Raw genomic sequence first — 17926 nt, 5'->3', positions numbered from 1 at the left:
TTGCTTACTTGAGTATTTTCTTGGGTTGATGAAGATGCAGTGCCAAGCTGAATGATCACAGCAGCACCTGTGAGACATTGCCTGTGTCCCAGTTAGTGTCTACACTCACTTCACTACGCTATGGAGAAAATGCAGGCTGTGTGAGTAGCTACAGATCATGGACATAAACTGCCCTGACAGGCAAAGACAATATGACCTTATATAACAAGCACCATGCATACAAATAAAAACTATCCAGATATAAAAATGTATCCCTTGATTTTTTATTTTTCATAATGCTTGAGTTTTCATTAATATACATAGAGAAGGAAGTGATGTCTCCCAATGAAATGGTTCTGATTCTAGATAGCACACTCTAACATACGCCATCTTCTGCTCACCCTGCTTGAGTGTTAGCCTGGCCCCTTTCTAGTTCATGTCTCCTTAAACTAGGATTGGTCAGAATATCATAAAATAGTTGCTGTTGGTGGACTGCCAGATGTGTCCATTTTGACTGGAACATCTGTATCTATCTTTCTTAGCAGATGCAGAAGCCACCTGGTTGCATAAAGCAATCGCTCCCCATGTGCCCTCATCATGTCCCACCATCTCCATCCTTTCACATCCCTGGTGAGCCCACACCACATCCCTGTCTGGGTAGGACATAGAGAAATGCTGCACCCTGGATATAATGACTCCTCTCTTTGGAAACCCTGCATACATACTAATAGTTGTTGTGGGATAATCATTTTGTACACTATAAAGATTTCTCACTCATATTTGTTTAATAAAACACTGATTGGCCAGGAAACAGGCAGGAAGTATAGGTGGGGCAACCAGACTAAGAGGATTCTGGAAGAGGAAGGCAGAGGGTCAGTCACCAGTCAGACAGAGAGGAAGCAAGATGAGAATGCCTCACTGAGGAAAGGTACCAAATCATATAGCTAAACATAGACAAGAATTATAAGTTAACTTAAATTGTAAGAGTTAGTTAATAATAAGCCTGAACTAATAGGTCAGACAGCCTCTGTGTGGTTTTTTTTTTTGGGAGTAAATGACTGTGGGACTGGGTGGGACAGAAACTTCTGTCTACAAACATTCATGGTAAAACAGAGAGCCGGGGGAGAGCTAAAAATTAGAGTTAAAATGAGAACAGAGTTTAAAGTTATGACATATACTTCAAAAGATATACTTTTAAAGTATACATGCGGGAGACATTGTTTTTATTTTTTGTCAATATAGGAATGTGTTAGTACTCTTTAAAACACAAGGCAAAGAACTATTTAAAGATCATTAATTAGTCAATCAGGCTGCCTTCCTTTGTCAAAATATTTCCAGTTATACATTTATTTCAACAGTTTTGAAAAAATGAGTAAAAGCCACCAGGATACTGGATATAGAGGGGGAAACAAGTGTATTTGCCAGACCTATCAATAATAGCATACTGTCTGATTAAAAAATCCAAAAGATAGCCACTTGATATAAGCAATCTTATATTGTAAAGAAATTTGAATGCCTAAACTATCTGTAGAAATATATCCTCACAGATCAGCAGGAAAAGTACAAAGAATGCCTGCTGACTTTTGGCAAGCCCTGGGTTAGAACCTGTCCTCCTGCCCTTTGAGCAATGGGCCCTCTTCCAGAACGCTTAATGTTCCTGAGTGTCTAGCTCTCCATCTCTGAGCTCGAGCTCATGCACAGAGATCTCATACAGAGCCACCATGAAAGCCAGCAAGGTCTCACTTTCCTGCAGTCAACATGAAATATCTGCTCAAAACCACACGCTACTGGAGTTACTTGGGCTTCTTAGGATAAGAACATAAAGCTGAGCGGTGAGCATTGCATGTGTGGCCTGTCAATGTATATAGTTTGATTAGCTGCCGTGTGAACACATCTACCCACTCTCTCATTACAATGAACAAAATAGTAAGGACTTCTGCTGATTTTTTTCTTGCTATAATCCATACAAATTATATCTGCAAGACAAATATTGAGCATTGGCAAGTGGTTAAGGTATAAGCATCTGGCATTTTGTTTTCTTGGTGATCACTAACTATGTCTTAATCATCAAGATCCTTTGTTGCTCATTTAAGTGATGAACACAAATCTGACCATGCCATGATGTTGTCCTAGAACCAGCAGGAGTCTTATAGTTGGTTAGGGTGTGGTCATTTTATGAAATGTGGGTGGGGTAGATAAAACTAGGCATATACATAGGATATATTTATAATAATTTCAGGCTGAAGGAAGTAGCTGAAAATTTTATTGTGACAAAGCATACACAGTTAAGTATTTTCTGTGGCCACAAGAATCTCAAATAATTTGTCATTTTGATCTTGAGATTGATGTAGGCAAAGGGATGGTTATTCCAAAGAAAATAAACAGGGTTCATTGACTAGAACCCTGAAAAGCATAATTGCTATTTGTTTTCAATAAAGAAATATTCTAAGTTTACAGGGTGACATCAAGTCCAAAATGGGAATAGAAACTTTATCTTGACACCTGTGCAATGCATGCCCACAGAGTGTTCAAGGCAGCTTTTAAGGGTTCATTCAATTTCATTCTGAGCGATGCTATTTTAGCATTTGGAGGTTCTTTATGGCTAGCTTTGTGACTTGATTTGACTGACAATTGCTGAGTGTCAACTGTGTGTAAGAAGCCTTTGCTGTCCATGAGATGACATCCAAATGCATAAAATGTGGCACCTGCCCCCGAGAAGTCTACTGAGAAAGACCGCAGGTCCTTTCTGATTCTTGTCTAAGCATAATCACATGATCGTATTGGCATATCTCCAGGTCTTGGGATGCCCAGTTCTGTTTAGAAGCATTTTTACTTATGGCTCAAATGACCATTGCTGATGTTACACGCTTAGCTGTAAAATCCCAAAACCAGGTCACCTTACCCTACACAGACACAGGCAGTCGCTCATCTGCCAAGGAAGTTGTATCATTTGCGCATCTTATAAAAGATTGAAAATTGTAAAACACAAAAAAATTCTATAATTATGTCACGAGAGCCCAAGTTTACCTATTTCTAGCCAGTTATGAACACAAGGGCACATACATATTCAAAATCCTGGTGGGGGTGTCATTCTTTCATCTGGTTTGCTTGTTTGTATTGGAAGCAATTTTTGATCCATAAACCAGACGCTCTCCTCTGTTTTTCTCTGAAAATGGCGTGGCAGAGAGAAATATATTAAGTACCACTTTATTCCAAGTTTGCCATATAACGACATTAATACATGGTAATTATACAATTAGTTGTAATGCTAGTTTCTAGCTATAGAACAATGATTACTGAGTAATTATAAGAAGTATATAATTACTCAATAATTATGAGAAGGAAGCAATTATATAACCATTTTGCTCAGCTCAAAAAAACGAACACGTGTATCTTCAGGAGCCATGCAGATGAATGAGTGTGGTCTACTCTCAAGCTTCCACAAACACATGGCTCAGTTCACACTTCCTGGAGAGAGAGTCGGGATTTCCACTCTCTGTGAAGTTCAAACCCCTTCGGATTCAGAACCGAGTGTGGATCCACAGGTCAAAGCTCTTTATCCGACCCATCACCCGGCCCCCTCTTTGCTCTCAGCTTGATGACTTGGGGCTCTTAGACACAGGGAATAGTTTGTTAAAATGCACAGCCTGGGCTGCCCCTGTGTGCTGAGCTGCACCTTCCCATTTCCCTCTGCCTGGCCATAATGTTCCGTGGGCAGGAAAGGTGCAACCATATTGGTTCAGTCTCAAAAGCGAAGCTAAGGAAGTCTGAGGAGATAAGCACCTTCTGTCACAGAAAAAAATACCTTTCTGTTTGCCAGACTTGGCCCACGCTGTGCAGGAGTGACAGTGGGCGGTGCAGGTCCCTTCAGGTTTCTGGATTTGGGAACCACAGCTCACCAGGCTCTGAACTTGAGTCATCACGATGTTTAGCAGTGCCTCCTCCAATCCATGCTTGACACGAGGTACTAGGCTTCAAGCCCAATGAGGGTGAACTAGAATGGGCTTTTGCTAGCAATAATCCAGGGCTTGTCCCCACTGAAGTCACTTAGGGCCATCTCACGAAAATGTACCCACATGAGTTGCACCCAAACCTACTTAGTGAGGGTATTAGCGCAGGAGCCAGAAATCACTGAATGATCAGTTCCTCAACATGTTGAAGTCTGAGAGCTTTATTTGTAGTTATGCTATTTTTAAAAATTTATTTTATGTGTATGAGTGTTTTGCTTGTATTTATATCTGTGTACCATGTATGTGCCTGATGTCCACAGAGGTCAGAAGAAGGCACTGGATTCTGGACCTTGAGTTATAGATAACCATAAACCACCAAATGGGTGCTGGAAATGGAACCTGGGTCCTCTACAAGAGCAGGAGATGCTCTATAGGCTGAGACATCTCTCCAGCCCAGCTGTTAGGCTGCTCTTGGGGGTAATGATCACAAGTCATCTCATTTGCTTCCAAACGTAACTGGATCTCTTACTGGTAAAGCTTTAGACTCTGGCTGTGGGCTGTAAAATGTTTACTCTGTTAGTACAGTAGCCATATAGAGAGGGTATAATGCAAACAAACAAGACCGATCTTCAAAGGCTACAAAATCTGATGCAACTGCTGTATAAGAAATTCGAATGCATGCAGGAAGGAATTTTAAGGTGAGTTATCATTGATCACTATGCCATCCAAGATAAGAATAACTTCCTCGTTTCTGAGTTCGCGTTTTCTTCTCCTTCTGTGTCTCTCTCATTGATGATGCAGGGACTAGAAACAGTCATATTATATCCTAAGGAGGGTAAGAGTTTTGTACAGATTGTGGAACTGGTATCTTATTGTTACTGTTGTTTTCATGTGTGTATGTGTGGGTATGTGCATGGGTGTGCAGAAGGGTTAGAACTCCTAGAGTTCTAACCCTTCTGGGTTAGAACTCCTAGTTCTCCTAGAGCTCGAGTTACCGGCATCTGTGAGCTCCTCTAAGGAGGGCGCTGGGAACTTTATGTACTCTTGACTACTGAGACATTTTCAGGTCCCTCAACCACATAATTAAACAGAGAACCCCTGGGAGCTAATAACTGACTGTAATTCTGGTTCCTGGCAATGAGACATCCTCTTCTAGCTTCCTGGGTACCAGGCAAAGGCATGGACATGGTATACAGACTCATATACAGGCAAGATATTCATTTTTATAAAAAATAAAAATAAATCAAACTGTTTAAAAACAGGACCCCCCACTGATTTTTCAGGATATTCCAGATTTTGATGAGTCTTTAAATATACTATGTCGTCTAGTTCTACTTTCCTGTTTTTGCAGGAAAAAGGAAGTAGAGGAGGAGATAATCACAGTGCGCTCATGTGGCCAACAGGTTTATTTGTTGTTCCTAGCTTCATTACAAAGTCCTGCTAAATTGCTATCTGCATCAATGCCAATTTTCTCAGGTGAAAACCTCAGTGTTCTTATTTGTCGAATACCAGAATATTGTCCGTGAAAGTATTTTGTTAAGTGAGAACCAACATAAGTAGATATTTTTGTATGTCATATGGAAGACGTAAAGATGATTACTGTCCTGGGATAGCATCCTCTGGGAGTCTCCTGATTGAAATCATGTAAGTGGGTATCCTTTCTCATTCTGGTAATGTTCATTGTCACAAAAATTTTAATGCGCCATATATTCCATAATTTTTTTTCCTCTGTGCTGTACTGCTCTGACCTTTTCAATATTCTATAATTTGACTGGCTGGCCATTTCTGTTCTCTTCCTTTTTACAGCCTTATTAACTTGTAGGAAAGAGGGAAGACGAACCACCAATCAGAATACGTAATATTGCAAAGGTCAGCACAGTCGCACACGGTGTCATCAGACACCGATACTGCACGCCAGGCATTAACACCTGATATCTTATTCATGTGACAAAAAAAAACGGTAACGAGAGCAGAAAATGGCACAACATGAATCCATCCTCCAGACAGAGACCGTAATGAGAAATGACAGCGAACAAACCAAGCCCAGTCTTGTTTCCTTGTGATGATTTCATACATATGTCACTCTTGGTGCTCTTGGTGCTGCTTCAGACCGGCCTTGTCGGAATCCAATTAAACCTCAAGGTAGGAAAGGTGCTAACTAATTTTCCTATCTCCAGTTACAAAAAAAAAAAAAAGAGCTGTGTTTCTACCATTTGAGGTCTCAATTTTAGAGGTGTTGTACTCCATCCATCCCAATGCCTTAGCCCCCTGCCAGGACCCCACCCCACAAAAGTCAGGCATGGAAGACGGTATTGCAGATCACGGTAGCAAGGTGAGCCGGCACTGGGAAGGTGCTCAGGGTGCCAGGATACTCTAGACAGCAATGGCTCATGGTTATGCTTTTGCTGCTTCTTCCCGGAGACATTATTTTAGATTATTTTACCCACAAAGTGTATTCCCCTTGTCTCACCAAGCTGTAGGCCTTTGGGTAGAGGGAATCTCAAAGGCGCTGGGAGTTCAGTTTGTAACTTATGTATGGACGCATCAACCTCTGGCCAGGAAAAAAGATGTGATAATAACATACAAAATACTCATCGGAAACAACCTAGCTAGTGTGTGTCTCCGTCTCTCTGCCTCCCTCCTCCCCCTCTCCTTTATCCTCCTCCCCTCTCTTTTCCATTCTTTGACTGAGTTTCATTTCTTTCCCCCTCCCCCAGTAGTCTTGAATTTGTGATGTCACTGGCAGTGGGCTTGAACTCTGACCCTTCTGCCAGCAGCTTCACAGTCCTGGAATCACAGCCAAGAGTTGCCAGACCTGGTTATTCTTCCTACATGCTAGGCAAGTGCGTGGCCAACCACTCTGCTTCCTTAGCGTGCAGCTTTTGTTTTTTTTCTTCTCTTTTGGCATTAGAATATAATTACCTCATTTCTCCCTCCCCTTTCCTCCCTCCAAACTCTTCCACATACCCCTGCTAACTCTCTTTCTCCTTAACAGAACATTTCAAAGGAGGAAGAAAGGGCTTGCCTGGGAACCTCTTAGTCCTTCGAGGACAGCGCCCTCTGAATACATCAGATTTCTTACCACTACTGTGATTATTCTATGTGATTTTAATTAGTTGCCATCAGGTAAAAGGTCTACTTCTTTGATTGCTCTTTAAATTAGTCACTCCACGGTGTGACACTGCTCCGATGGGGAATAGATACGCACACTACCTCATCAGTGCAATGGAAGTGCCTCTGAAACACACGCCAAGCTGCTCAGGGGTGAGCGCAACAGTGGCTCTGCTGTGTTCCAACACACCCTGTCCTATCTGGCGCTTCTCCAGCACATGAGCAGGGCTATGACACTTGCCTTTTAAGTGTCTTAAGTCATTAAAAGAGTCCTTGGAGGCACAGTTTGGGACCTTCAGTTTATACACCGGTGGGGGTGTACACAAACATTCTGTCACCAGAATGTTCCTGGTGGAGTCCCTGCATCCTTTCCACACACTGAACATATGGGCTCTGAACCTTTTGTGCCACTGTGATTGGTTGGAAAATCCAGCTGCCATTCCTGATCCTAGAGCACTGGCCATTACCCAACTGCCGTTCCAGGGCAGCTAAGAATTTTGACTTTTTCTGTGAGGGTTTATATGTGCTTGCAAATCATTGTCAGTTTAAGGACAGCAGCCATGTGGGGAGTGTAGCCTTGGGTGGGGATTGTATAGTTTTTCTGAGGACTTCTCTCCGTTTTCCTTGGGAGTCATGCTTCCAGGGCTCCTATACTTCCTGTGCCTTGCTGTCATGCACCAGGACCGCCACCAGGAGCAGCTCAGAGCTCGTGCAGGACCTCACTGTCTCTCTAAGTCTTGTTGCACCAGCTCTTGGGCTGAGGGTCCCAGAAAAAGGACCATCAAGGTGTTGCTGGGACAGAAGCCCCACTTCTAGATTCTAAAGAAAAAAATCCTCCTAACAGTGCAGGTTGGTAGGAGGTGAACTTTGCAGACTGCCTGTTCTGAGGGCCTTGGTTTCTTGCTAGTGTTAGACTGGCGGTTGCTGTCAGTCACTGGCTGTTGTTAGTGAGGCTTTCCTTCCAGATATCGCCATGATAGTCTCTCCACTGTTGTTGGGTGTCCCCAGCATGGCCTCTTGCAATGTCAAAGACATCATTTCCCAGCAAGATGACTTCTGATCTTTTTCAGCAAGCCCACAGAGTCACACCCCAACTCCTTCATTCCATTCTGCTGGTTAGAAGCAAGTCATAGATTCTGACCACAGTAAGAGGAAGGCTTTTCACAAGGGCGTGAGACCAAGAACTGGGGATCACAGATGCACCTTCCAATCTGTGTGTAAGTTTCTAAACATGTGACTGCAAATTATCTTGCTGGAGAGAATTGGAAATCAGTTGTGAACTCAAATGTGTTTGTCTGGGAGAAAAGGATGATAAATTTAGTATCACCAAAGTCTCCCACCCTTCCCAAATGTTTACCCAAATCAGAAGAAAACCGAAGAACAAAAATAACATTAACAAAGCAACTAAAGGTTTTGATAAGGCAGTCAGAAAAATGAAAAGATGGAGTAGCTAGGCCTGGTGACACATACCTGTCATTCCAATGTTTAGCAGGTTAGGGTAGAAGGACCATCATGGATTTGAGGTCAGCATGGGATATAAAGTGAGTTCAAGGGCAGCTGGACTATACAGTGAGTCCCTATCTTAAAAAGAAAGAGAGAGTAAGAAGAGGAAGGAAGGAGAAGAGGAAGGGCAGTCGTTCTGACACTTGGATGTAGAAGGCAGTTTAGACAAGCCTTTGTGCTAAACAGCAGAGCTGCTTACCACTCACATAGCAGATACAGAAACTAAGGAAAACACTGAGGTCATGCTTCGCCTCTCCATTGAGAAGAGAAACTTGCTTAGCCTCTTCATTCAACCAGAGAGTCTTCAGAGGTGGGAGGCTAGTCAGACAAATCTGGTTGTCTGGTGGAGTCAGGGCTGCTTTTCCTGCTGAGTTTTGTACTGGCTGAGAATCCAAGAGTCCAGGAATTAGAGATGCACAGGAGGTGACAGTGGGTGCCTCCTTCGAGAACACGCAATTGGATGTCAGAATGAACTAAATTATACAGGTTCTGTCCGTCACTCTCTGTAATCTCTACCTCGTGCTATCCTCCCAAGCAACAGGTATGCCATTAAGAGACAAGCAGGGCTTAGCAAACACTCAAGTTCAGAACATCAGAGCTGCCCCAAAAGAAAGGTTAAAAAGGTGAAATTATCACGTAGCCTGGGGTACCAGTGGCGAGAAAATCACCCGTACTTGAACTTTTTCATCGGGCCCGTGGGCTCCCTGATAATGACATGGAGACTTATTATTAACTAGGAAAGCTCTGCGGAGAGCTTAAGCTTGTTTGTAAATAGTTCTTGTAACTTAAATTACCCTATTTCTTTTAATTAAATTCTTTTATGTGACTTGGTTATCTATACTCTGTACTCCTCATTCTGCTTTTTCTCCATCTGGCTGGTGACTCCACCCTTCTTCCCAGCATCCTCTGTGCCTGAAAATTGTGCCTAGCTATTGGCCATTCAGCTTTTTATTAAACCAATCAGAGTGACACATCTTTGTCTTGTACAAAAAGATTATTTCACAACAATCACCTTATAAAATGAAAGAAAAAAAATCTCAAAGACAGAGGAACACCAGAAATAAAACCAAGAAAACAAAAACAAAAGCAAATAAATGATGTGGGATGTCCTTCTGTATATGTGTTACTTTTATTGGTTGATGAATAAAGTTGTTTCAGCCAATGGCTTAGCAGAGTTGGGAAATCCTAACAGAGACAGAGAGAGTAGGCAGAGTTGAGAAGATGTCATATAGCCACTAAGGGAGAAAGATGCCAGAACATTATTGGTAGGTCACAACCTCGTGGTGATACACAGTTAATAGAAATGGGTTAATTTAAGATATAAAAACTAGTTGAGAATATGCCTAATCTGTTGGCCATACAGTGTGTAATTAATATAGTTTTTATGTGATCATTCAGGTCTGGGTGACTGGGAAGCAAAAAGTCATCTCTGTTTACAAATAAACCAACAAAAATCCTTATTAAGTATTTAGTAAACACGCTAGTTGAAACTCGTTAGATGGTAAAAACCAAAAGCACAGAGTAATGAAAACCTTTGTTGTAATCATCATCCATCAAGAGCAAGATCGAGACATCAAGACAGGATGCTCATCCCACAGGAGGCAAGTGGCCAGTAACATCGTTTCATTCTATGGGGATCTGAGTTTTCTCGCTGGTGTGTTGTGGCTGAAAGGCCACAGAGGAAGGTGAAGGGTCTGTGGCCATCAGCTTGCTAATCAGATGTTCCCACCTGTAGATGGCAAAGCTTTATGGAGAACCAATGGCTGGAAATGGTTTTAGATTGCTCTAGAATTGTCGATCCAGAAGCAGAGCTGTGATATTCCAGGGCCACTGCATGGTGGTATCCTCCTACCAGAGTCTGCTGTCTTGTGTGCAGTCTGTCTGGGTGACGCTGCCTGCGGAATCTGTGTGCATACAACTCTAGCTCCCCACAGCTTCCCAAGACACTGGATTCACTGCCACAACTTGTGGAGGCCCAAAAATGTGAGCCTATTTCTACCTTGTCTTGAAGGTCAGAGAGTTTGAAGTTGCTCAGTTGTTAACAACAATCAGGCCTATACAGCCTGAATCAGGATGCGGTGACCTGGTTCTTTTGACATTAAGGTGGCTCATACAGGTAGCTCCATTCCATCCTGACTGATGGTCAGGATGTGTAAGCATATGTTTGCTCCTTCCTTTGTAATAGGAGGTTACCTGGGGAGTGGCTGCTTTCAGGATACTTGCTCTAGGGTGGTCTCACTCCCTAAACAGCAGAATGCTAAAGACTTGATGTCTCAAAGTGTTAGAGCAATTAACTGTTTGAGTTGTCCTTTCTATCATGTTAAAGAAGTCTTTTGTTGCCTTCTTCCTCCTTTTGTACTAGGGCATAAAAGTGTAAGGAAAATTAAATGTGGGCAATTTCAGTATTCACTGGAATGCCCTCCTGGTACTATTCTGTATTTCTGTTTTATTATTTTTAAATGCATCTTCATATTCTTCGCTGATATTTCTGATCCCCACACCTGGCAAGTGGTATTTTTGTTGAGGATGATCCCTAACACATGTTCATAGACTGAATTCTTCCTGTTTGCTACTAAAACATGATCTATGACCTGAAAGTTCTGAGGAAGTTCACGTGTGCTACCATGCACTATTTAGCAGAGGGATGTTTTTCTTTTTCTATATTAAATACACTTTAATAGCATTCATAATTTCTGTAAAACAAGGTCATGGGAGAGCCCAGATGTCTAAGGAAAGTACAGACATCTTCAGACAAGAAGAAAAGGCTATGCCAGACTAGACCATTGCTGCAAGTGTAAAACGCAGATTTGATCGTGCCTTCACTCTTAAGAGAAGCAGACACACACATAAAACCCTGCCTTGTTATATGTATTTTTTAAAAGTGAGTTACTAAATGCTTTAATTAACTTGTGAAAAAAAACTGGCTTAGGAATGGACCAGTGGCCACAATGGTAAGTATAATACGGTACCAAGAGTCCCCAAATAAGCCTTCAATACGTACAGGTCATAAGATATAAATCTGTTTGTGGAGCAAAGGGAGTCTGCTATATAAATGTTGGCCTCTTGAGCAACAATTTAATCAATTTTATTCTGCAATTTAATGTTGGGCTGTTTTCCTCTTTCCTGTCCCACAGGCGGTGTCTTTCCAGCACGGATAATTACAGAAATGAAAAGCAGCAGCTTGGGTCCACCCAGAGACGTTTAGCTTTCCTTGACTGCTGTTCCCTCCTTAACCTAGAGAAGCCGATGTGCTACAGTTCTAAAACAAATGTGTATAAGCAGATACACCTCTGCCTTTGGACACAGTCATCCCCTCAGCTCCCAATGCCCCAAGAATGCAGCTTCTTCCACAAATGATCAGGCTATCACTCAAAAAAAAATGTTATTTTAAAACTCAGGCTCCATCTGAAGAAAAACAGTGGAAATTTAGACAGTTTCATGCGATCGTGAGATATTTAAAGTTTGTATCTTTGCTCTCGGGAGGGGGGGGGCTTACGCTGCTGCTATACAAATGATGATTATGATGATGGCGACAATTATCTGCTTTTTAAACACATCCATAACTCACAGATGCCAATAAGAATATGTAATTCTTCAGGGAGATGATCAGAAAGAAAATGACTGAAAAGCAGACCTGGGAATCTCTAATCCATAATCAAATATCTAGATTGATTGTGTCACCTGCACCTGTATTGATTTCAATTGGAGTTGCTCACCCAGGGGAAAAATAAAAACGTGGAATAAAACTGATTTATGAGAACAAAATAAATCCTTTTGTGAGCGGTAATGAATTGGTACTATTTAACCCTTTCAATCACAAACAGAAAGTCTATTTATTTTTTCAAGAATGCTGAGCCAGCCAAAAGCAGTCACATTAAAGTTCCACGTGCCACTACCCTCGGCCACCACGCCAGGGAAGACATGCCACTCTAAATGTGATGGAAGGCTGGGGTTGACATATGACATACTTTTTGTTTTCTTAAGCCAACTTCAACACGTCAGCTCAGTGATGGACCTACAGGCCCGAAGCGTTCGGGAATCGGTCAGCGAATGTTTGCTGTACTTATTTCCATGATTTATAAGGCGCTTGAGGTGCAAGAGCAAGTGCCGGCAGCACAAGGCACCAACCTCATCTAACTTTTTTTTTGATTTTAATGTATATATTCATTAATTTTCTTAAAACTTTGGTAGACAACAGCTAAATTGAGGATCATCCGAGGAAAAACAGGATTGTTAGGAGAGGTAGCTGTTAGCATGATTTGGAGCAACTATTTTATTTATACAATACCATTGTTATCCTTGTATCTTGAGTAACAAAGGATATGGTTGGTAGAAAAATCCAAAGTAATTGTTTAAGTCTGTCCAGTGAAAGTATTGGCCAACTATGCATTCCATCATGGAAAAAACACAACCCCTTAAGTTCCTTACTATCTGGTAGATAAAATGTCACCAGCGCTTTGCAAACTGACTTTTATTTCTTCTTTTTCCCCTTGTGCCATATCCACATGCGTACTCTGAGATCTGACTACACACATTCACTCAAAACAGAAGTGAAGCATTTCCCAAGAATTAAGAGACACCGTTTAACAATTTTTATTAAAAGTCTTTCCTCATAAGCGACAACTTACTGGGAAAAGTGAAGGGGAGGCTGTAAGGGATTCACCTAACAATTGTGAGTGCTTGGGCCTTAGAAGGAAACAAGCTTCAGATTCTGAAACACCCCTGCCTGATGTAAAGAACACTGGCCTTTGGCTCCTAAGTTTTTGGGTTGTAAAGTCTCTGTTTAAGTTAAAATCTTCTAGTAGATTTGCTATAAAAATGTTACTGACTGACTTTCTTCTCTTCCTGCCCATCCTTTCCCCTCCCTTCCCCTCCTTTCCTCTCCCTTCCCCTTCTCTTCCCTCCCCTCCCCTTCTGTTCCCTTTCTTTTCCTTTTTCATTCAGACAATTCCTGAATACTAGGGAATGCAAACCTTAGTAGCAAATCAAGGGCTCCTAGATAGTTCAGTGGGTAAAGTTCTTGCAAGCAGGAAGACATGAATTTGATCCTAAACCCATGTGGAACTCACCAGGCACAAGGTCAACAAGACAGGTCAGAGGGGAAGGCATAGCTTTCTATCCTGAAGACCGGAGTTTAAACTCCACATGTGAACCATGACACCCAGGCACCCAAACAATTACATACACACAATAAGCGAATGTGAAAAATAAGAAAACCAATAATGGTGGCTCACACCTGTAATCCTAGAGCTGGCGATTCCTGGGCTGGCAAGGCAGCCCGTGAGAGACCCCATTCCACAAAAAGCAAGTGAATATCCCTGAAGAAACAGTACCTGAGGTTCTCTTTTGGATCCTAGATGTATACACACACGTGTGTGTTCCTGTACACACACATGTACCTGCACACACATAAATGCATACACGCAAATATGCACATGTGCATGTGTGTTCATGCAGGAGTATGTATACACACACACACACACACACACACACACACTACCATATCAAAAACCAGGAAGAGAGAAGCTAGTCTTAAGACAACATGATGCTGTCTTTGGTTCTGTATCTGTCGTATTTTGTTGCTGCAGTGTAAGCTAGAACCACCTTTGTAACTGACACTTGCTGCTCTGCAGATCCGACAATCTGTGTTTTCTTTGCATGCGTGTGCACGGGTACAGTTTGATGTCTTTACTCCTCACCACACTGTGTTGATTGAACCCATAGATGTTGAAGAGCATTCTCTACCCAGTTCTCCCCCATTCCCTGCTCCACCCTACGCAGCCCCAATTTGATTTTTATGATATAAAAGACAGGGGCATAACTTTACAAGTATTTTTATGTGTCCATCTGACATTTTCTTTTAAAACAATTAAGGAAGGGAATTTCTAGTCATCTTACTCTATACAAATAGATATGAATTTTAATCTTCTCATACTGGCTTTATGTTTATTTTAATAATCTCAAATTAATTACTATAAACAAATAATTGAGCGGATTCTTCTGTTGGGGCATATGCAAATTATAAGGGTTATATTTGCAGTGCAAACCTTAAATTCGAGGTCTTTTCATTCAAATGAGTATTCACTGTGTGTTAGAGTGATATCCAGCTGGCATCCCATAATGGAGTCGCCCAGAAAATATTCTTAAAGAATATTTTCTGTCTTTGGAGAGCTGGAAAAATTGTTGACCTGGAGATTTATAAACATGCAAAGAGGCGATAAGAACGGCATGCTTTTAAAATACCTCGGTGACACCAATGGTTCCGTTAGCACTATAATAAAAATAAGTGAACACAATAAAAAAAAGAAAAAGTAAGTGGACAGATCTCCAGCAAGAAACACAATATCCTTATGTAGAAAATAACAAAACCTTACAGGATGATATAAACAGCATAAATTAATGGAATGGTGATGCGTTTTCACCAGGTGAGTAATATCCAAAGATTTTAAGTCATCAACAATGGATTTATTAGCGGGAGAGTCCATTAAAATGTCTGTGGCATTTTGTTCAAGTTAATCTGACATGCCGTCAGGAGAATATGCGTATGAGAGCTGAGATCTTCAATAATAATAAACAGTAAGCTGGAGGGCGCAATAGAACTTTGCTTAAAGATATGAAGGTACTGAGGAAGAGTTTAGCTGTTAGAATCAGCAAGATTAATTGAGCACATGGTGATCTACCCGACAGATACAGGGAAAACAAGCACCTAGAAGCCAGAGGCAGCAGAGCTGTGAAGTCAGATCTTTTATGTACCTTGCCAAGTTCAGCAGCCCATGTGCTGCAGCTCTCGATGGAGAACATGCACAATGCAATAAGCAAACACTTAACTAGCCGAGATCACAGAACCATTTCCAGATCTCATAAACAAATAAAAATAAGTCAGGTAAAATGTGCGATGGTAGACTCATTTCTGAGCCCCATCCATAGCCTTTATGCTGCCTTGGATATCAGGTCAGATTTTAGGGCCTCAAAAAAAAAAGATAACTAAAGCAACCTTCTGTTTTACCTATCAAATTAGCACAGTCACAGCCAGGCGGGCACGTCTGTAAATGTTTGGATGGCATCTGAATTGATGTGACTTTTCCTGAGAGCATTTTGCCAATGAAAATCAATAAGTGATCTTAAAAAATAATCCTGAATCTGTAATTTAATAGCCTTTTAAAAGCTGAAAGTCATAAAAAATGTGCAGAAATACTCAAGGATTCAAAACCCAGCAAAAGGAGTTAATATATTTTGATGTGATCATACTAGGGCATGGTGTGTGTCTTTGTGTGTGTGTATGTGTCTGTGTGTTTGTGTGTGATGAGGAGATGAGGCATATCCATGGACTCATTGTAGGTATAAAGCCAAATCCCAGAAATGTTCATAGTAAATTTCAAATTCATATGTATATATGCCCATATATGTACATACACAGAGAGAAAATGAATATATAAAACTTATTTAATTAGAGAAAAAAGGGTCAGCTACTCACCTAAACTAGTAAGTCTACCAATACTAAGTGTAACTTATGAAAATCTGCATCACGACTGAAAATTTTGAGAATTTGTCAGCTATTGGAACTTGTAGCCAAAAGTCTTTAAAATTCCTTCCATGACTCTCAGGAAACCACTTCTGTCTTGCTCTCCAGCTTCATTTTCTTCCATTCTCTATGCATATGATTGAGTATGAGTGTGAATACATGCATGTCTGTGCACATGTGTGTAAGCAGGCATGTGTGTGTATGCATGAGCTAGGGTGCATGTATGTTGGGAGGTTAGGCATGGGGGTATATGTCTGCCAAGAAAGACAAGGGTATCAGGCATCTTGCTCTACAGGCGTTCTCCTTATCTTTTGACACAGGGTCTTATAATGAATCTGATGCTGAATGTCTTAGTCAGCTCCAGGGAGAGATTCTCCTGTCTCCACACTAAACCCACAGTACTGAGTGGCAGTCACTCATGACCATGCCTGTCTTTCACATGTGTACTGAGGATTTGAACGCAGGACCACTTGCTTTCACAGAAAGTGCTTTTACCCAGAGTCCCATCTCTGTAACCTACTAGTCTCTTCTTCACTCTGTGCCTCAGGCATACTGACATCTCTCTCTCTCCCTCTCTCTCATCTATCTGTCTCCCTACCTATCATCTATCTATCTATCTATCTATCTATCTATCTATCTATCTATCTATCTATCTATCAGTCTGTCTATCATCAGTCTATACATCACCTATCCATCATCTTTTCTTAAAAAAACCGCAAACCCATGCTTTTGTATATCTTACAAAACAAATGTTTTCCCTCTGGGATCCTCTTCCTGGTTGGCTCCTAAGCATCTGTTTCAGTTACTTCAAACATTATTGGCTTGAGGAACTTTCCTGACCCTCAAAATATATTAAATTCCTTGTTAAGCAATACCTTAGTGATAACTGATTTTGATTTAACTCAAGCCTGCAACTTTAAGCTTTTGTATGGCAGTTTGGCTAATTTTTATCTTCCTGGGACATTCGTAGCCCCCCGCTTTAGGAACTGCACCTCCCGCCCCATCATCTTCTCTCCTGCTTCATAGGACAAGCTCCACACCAGTTTGTTCTATGGACAAATGAATAAACATTTGAATTTGACTCTGTGTTTTCAAATTTCTCCTTTTCAGATATAAAAGTTCATTCAATATCTCTCTAAAGTTTTATGACTGGAAAAATACGTGATTTTTGGCAAATGTTTACAAACTAGAAACACAAGTTTCTGAAAGCTATCACAAGTTGAGTTTTCTTAAATCATTCCACAAGACTCTTAGATCCCATGTCACTGATAAACAGGACTGAGTAATCTCGTGTGTCCGAGGCTGGGAGAACAAGAATCAAGTCTCTTGGTTCCCATGAGTCTGTCGATGAAGGATGATCTCTTTACCACACATGCGTGTTCATTCCTGAATCCCAGCAAGAGGAATTTGGGGATAAGAGAAGGAGTCTATATGGAGGAATGTGTCATAGAGCCGGATAAAGATGCTGCCAGGAGTCTTTCTCTTTCTCACTATGACTCCAGGGAGTCATTCTAGAATCCATTCACAGACAACATTTATGGCAGTAATTCATTGGAGAGTGCCTCATTCAAAATTCAGATGATTACACTTCCTAGGACACCCCCTTTCCTCAATCTATAAGCTGGCACTCAAGTTTCTCTTCATCCAGTGGGTGATGAAAACACTGGCCATAGGAAAACAAGTGGGCCCACAGTAGACAGAGACATGGTGGGGCCAGCGCAGGTTCCTGATGTCAGGAAAACAGCCAACTGGCTATCAGACGCAAATCCAAGCAGCTGCTGCGTGAGGGTTGAGAGGAGAAAAATTCTAAACTGAGTTTGATAAATTAATGCTTAACTCTGCTCCTGTGGAAGGATCTGCC

General features: G+C 41.4%; 1 protein-coding gene across 1 annotated transcript in view; it reads right to left on the bottom strand.

The window, feature by feature from the left end:
- Ush2a (usherin) overlaps positions 1–17926 on the bottom strand; it is a 663496-nt gene that overhangs the window by 267629 nt on the left and 377941 nt on the right.

This window comes from Microtus pennsylvanicus, chromosome 10 (genome assembly GCF_037038515.1).
Source record: "Microtus pennsylvanicus isolate mMicPen1 chromosome 10, mMicPen1.hap1, whole genome shotgun sequence".
NCBI classification, from domain to species: domain Eukaryota; kingdom Metazoa; phylum Chordata; class Mammalia; order Rodentia; family Cricetidae; genus Microtus; species Microtus pennsylvanicus.
The sequence above is the reverse complement of the archived record's forward strand: the minus strand, read 5'-3'. Positions and strand labels throughout refer to the sequence as shown.